We start from the raw sequence: 5,040 nt of genomic DNA, 5'->3' as shown, positions 1-5,040 counted from the left end.
GTGCATGTGTAATTTATTCTAATATCACATAAGGCCCAAACAATCACAACCTAATAAAGATTTCTAACATGCAAATTTATTTTACAATTACCAAGTATTAAATTAAATTTATTTTATGTCACGACCCAACCTATGAGCCGGACCGGCACTAGGACCTGGGCCAGCCTAAAGCCTCTGAGGCTCGTAGTAAGCCTAACTATTGCTCAACCCAACTCTAAGGCCCATTTGGGCCCAATTTCAAGTATTCAACTGGACAGAGTCTGGCCATAAAATGAACCTTTTAACGGAGAGTTTTTGACTCACTCGACCTGTAAACACAATATATAATCAATTGGGGAGCTCAACTCACCCTCCACATACTCATAATAACATAAAGTCAAATGGGAGCTCAGCTCCCTCATCCAATCCAACCATACATGCATTTAATAAGTTTACAGGCCTAACAAGGTAAATTATATTACAGACCCAAATCAAATAAATATTTTTAGCACATGCGAAAATTCTAGGAGTTAACAGAATTACACAAACATAAATAAACGACCTGCGAAGAAGAAAAGCAGGTTAACCACAACAATAATCCTCCTGTAGCCTGGAAAAATAATGAACAAGAGTGAGCATTCGACTCAGAGAGTAAAATATCAATTTTAACCATAATCTCTATAACTATCTAAAGCTTATGTACCCTGTAAAGTGAAATGCAACATCGTCAATATTTTCACGTCATAACAGCAAAAAGGTAATCTGGAGCATTCACACATCCAATAAGGTCAAACAATACATATATAGGAGCTGATCCCCTATACAGCCCTCTTAATCCAACCTGTGCCAGCGAAGAACTAAAGCCGGACTTTCGCTTAATAAACCAAATCGGGGTCCCAGCGAAGAACTCAAGCTGTGTCTACCCTGAAGGACCGGGTCCCAGCGAAGATCTCAAGCCGTGCCTACCTGTCCTGTCCATAGCCAACACCATACCACACGCACCCCAACTCACGCACACTGCTCCAAATTACCACAACAATATCCATGGCACTTTAACAGTTGTGAATGTAACATAAAACTTGCCTAGAGTTTAACTACGTAGATACATATTTATAAGTGATACATGGGCATGCTTGAACATATAATAATATCAAAATTACAATTAAAATTAATATTTCACTCACAGACTTAACCGCAGTCACTGTGGCGGCTGGGCGGAGGAGGAAGGCTGTCCCGAATCACCTGACAATTTTATTACAATCATTTAATAAATTTGACTCAATACAAACTAAGGAAAAGATCAAAGATGTACTAAGTCGTGCCGAAAATCCGACAGAGTCTCCCCTATACCTAGGACCTACCCAACCTGCAAATGGATTTAAAATGCACTTCTATATCCACAAACCATACATCTACATCTCAATCACATCACACAGCCCCTCCTGGGCCCATCCAAACAGTCATCAATCACAATATGTAAAATTATAGTTTAGTCCTTACAATTGACCCTTTTTGCAAACACTACCTAAATAAGCTCTAAAAATTCTAAAACTTTGCCCCGTGGTCCTTAGCAATATTACTAAGCTAATGCAAAAAGAATCATAATTTTCTGAGCTACCATGAATATTTTATGGATTTTTAATCCCATTCAAGCACTAGAAAATTGACAAAAAGTAACGTTCGGGTTTACCTATGCCGATTCTGATCTAGGGAACGTGCTCGGGACATCTATAATGGTGGCGTAGCCAAAATCTCGACCCAATTCTGAGACTTTTTTGGTAGCCTGTCTGTTTGGCCGGAAATTCACAAACCCGGGCAACCGTCTAATTTCTGCGAATTGAAGGTACCTACACGAAGCCCACAATACGGGGGTTAGTATATAATTTTTACGAAATTTTCTAAACTCATTTAATACTCGGAAAAACACTACAAAATTTCATGGGACCCACCGAAAAACGGTATGGAAAAATTTTGAAGTTTATATTTCCGCGAAGCTCTCGACGAGTGGAGCACTATGATACTCTCGTTTTTCTCATGGGGTTCATGGTTTGTGAGAAATCTAGCCTAAAATTTGAAATAGTCTAAAACTTCCCAGACAAAAATTGGCCAAACCGCTCAATGGATTTTAGTGTTCTTAGTGTCTATGCAAAGCTATCGAGCTGTAGATGGTGTTTAACACAAGACCCGGCCCAATCGATGGCCGGATCGAAAAGGTGCGCTGCGCGTCACGCCTTTTCACGCGTCATTTTCGGCCACCTGGAAGGCCGGCCATCAGTGGGGGAAGGCTTGGGCTGCACGCCGGTGAGGTGGGGAGGGCTGGGTGGCGGCGGCGCTGTGTGGGGAGGAGGGAGGAGAGAGAAAACGATAGAGAGAGTTGATGCATGCATTTTAGATCATCATTTAGGAGTAATTTTTGCACATAATTTACCCTTGTTCATAGCTATTATTATAGATATTAGTATATATTTAGTCAATTTTACAATTTTCACACTTCTTAGTTTAATTTTTGGAATTTATTTGTTTTGTAGGTTAAATTTGGAGAAATTTGATGTATTTTGATCAGAGTAGCCATTTGGAGGAGATTGAAGTTGAATTGCAAAAATTTTTGAAGTTGAGTAAAAAATGGCCGAGAGTTATACAACCTGCGACACAACGACACAACCGGTTTAGCTTATGTCGCAGGTTGTGTCGATCGTCAGATATTCAGGCAGATTGTTACACAACCTGCGACACAACCCGCGACACAACCGATTCAGCTTATATCGTTTTTACTGGAAATGGCTGATGTGGCATTTCCGTTACTCTGATTTTATACCTCACTTTCTCTGGAATCTTCCACCTTTTTACCCATTCTAGGGCAGACCCCTAACCCATATAAAGCCTCCTTTATCATTTTCTTTCCATAAGGAGGAAGGGAGGCAATTTTGGCAAGAAAGAAGGAGAGAAAGAAGGGGAGCACGTAAAGCATTTCTGCAGCAGCAGCAGGGAGCTCGTTCTGCACTTTTCTGCAGCAGATTCTTCTGCATTCTTCTGGGTTTTTCTATTCCTTAACTTAGATTTCCATTATTTCTTCATTTATACACTTGGGTTTGTCTTTAAACTATGATTTGTGAGTAATTATTAGAGATTCTAGAGATGGGTTTGTAAATATTGTTTTGTATTGTGGTTTTGAATTGATTTAGCCATTTAAATAAGGTTTGTTACATTTAGATTTATTTCTTGTGAGCTTGTTGCCTTGCTTGATGAATGGGCCCTCATTAAGTTAAGCTTTAATCCTTAATAGATGGACTGAAAAGTGAATATTTGGGATAGATAATCTTGCAATGAACTTAGTTTTCTTAGTGTTAGAAATAAGCTAAGAGGATTAAGGGGACTTTCCAAAATCAATTAGAGCTTTAATTGGGTTTTTGTTAGGTTTGAAATACCGTGAAAACATAGTTTGATTTAATGAATACCAACTTTGAAATGCTTGAAAAAGGTTTCAAAGATTTAAGAATTGATTTCCCTCAAAATTGCAATTCTCATATGTTTGGCTAAATTAGGGATAAACCACATGCAAACAATATTGAAAATCCAATCTCTAGAATCACTTTAATTTTTATTGAATTTAGATTTAATTCCTCCAAATTTCATAAATAGCAAGTTTCAATTTAAATCTTGGTAATCTAGTTTAATTAATTTTAGTTAATTGTTGGATTTAGCTTAAATTCCTCAAATACCAATTTTAATTTTTAGATTTCATTTTTTATACCTTTAAATTTTGTCATTCTAATTAGCTTATACTTTTATTTCCAATTTAAGCACAATTCCCTGTGGGATCAATATCATTTTTTTAAAACTATACTACTGTGACCCGTGCACTTGCGGACACAACATCAAGTTTTTGGCGCCATTGCCGGGGAATTGTTTGTTTTTAAGTTGGATTTTAATTGTTTTAAGCTGATTAGAATTTTTATTTTCTTTTATTTTCACTGTTGTTCCTTGTATTTTTCAGGTACTTTTCTTGTTTATGAGACGATCAAAAAGCACAAGTGATACTGAATTGTTGTTCAACCCAGAAATTGAAAAATTCTGCCGAGCCAACAAAAAGGAATACAAGAGAAGAAAGGAAGCAGAAAAAGAAGAACAACAAAGATTTGAGCAAAAGGAGACAATTGAAAATATGGAGAATCAAAATAGAGCTATTGGTGGAAACAATGGAGGAAATGAGCAAAATAGGCAAAATAAAGTGGTTAATCAAAATGATCCTCAAAGAAGATCCATGTTGGATTATGCTTTTCCTAGATGTGCAGATGTGAGAGATAACAGACCTATTATTGGAGCTAATCAATTTGAGTTAAAGACTGATCTCATTCAAATGGTTCAAAATTCACAATTTGGAGGTAGTCCACTTGAAAATCCTCATTCTCATTTGAAGAAATTTTTTATGATATGCGGTACACAAAGACAACCTGGAGTTTCAGATGAAGTGATTTGGCTCACCTTATTTCTATTCTCTCTTCGGGATTCAGCATTAGAGTGGTATGACTCACTTCCACAAGCTACTATAGCTACTTGGGAGCAGCTATCTCAAGCCTTTTTATCTCAATTTTTCCCACCTGGGAAGACCACTTATTTGAGGAATTTGATGGTAGCTTTTAAGCCAAGGGATGATGAAACTTTGTATGAATCTTGGATGAGATTTAAGGAGCTTGAAAGGCAATGTCCTCATCATGAAATACCCAAATGGATGATTGTTCAGAATTTCTACACCAGAGTTACTCCAGCCATAAGAAACACAATTGATTCACAAGCAGGAGGAGATTTCATGAGAATGACAAGTGAAGAATGCTATGATCTATTAGAGAAGATTGCTCATAATACCCATTTGTGGGGAAATCCTAGAGCACTTGAGCCAAAGAAGGCTGGGATTTATGAACTTGACTCAGTTAGCTACATGAATGCAAGATTTGATAAGTTGACTCAGCTTCTTAGTGATTTTTGCACAAAGGCAACAACCTCAACTCCTACAACTATGCAACAAGTTGCCTTCACAGATGGAACTCAAAGTTGTGGAGTTGA

The 5,040-nt window shown here is 37.5% G+C and overlaps 1 non-coding gene across 1 annotated transcript; it reads right to left on the bottom strand.

The window, feature by feature from the left end:
• Window positions 1–4,591: 4,591 nt before the first annotated feature.
• LOC131179725 (small nucleolar RNA R71) lies at window positions 4,592–4,698 on the bottom strand. Its single transcript, XR_009148612.1, has one exon. It is a non-coding gene; the product is annotated as a small nucleolar RNA R71 (small nucleolar RNA).
• Window positions 4,699–5,040: the final 342 nt, after the last annotated feature.

Source organism: Hevea brasiliensis, chromosome 4 (genome assembly GCF_030052815.1).
Source record: "Hevea brasiliensis isolate MT/VB/25A 57/8 chromosome 4, ASM3005281v1, whole genome shotgun sequence".
Lineage (NCBI taxonomy): Eukaryota > Viridiplantae > Streptophyta > Magnoliopsida > Malpighiales > Euphorbiaceae > Hevea > Hevea brasiliensis.
Note: the sequence above shows the minus strand (reverse complement) of the source record. Positions and strands in the feature narration are given on the sequence as shown.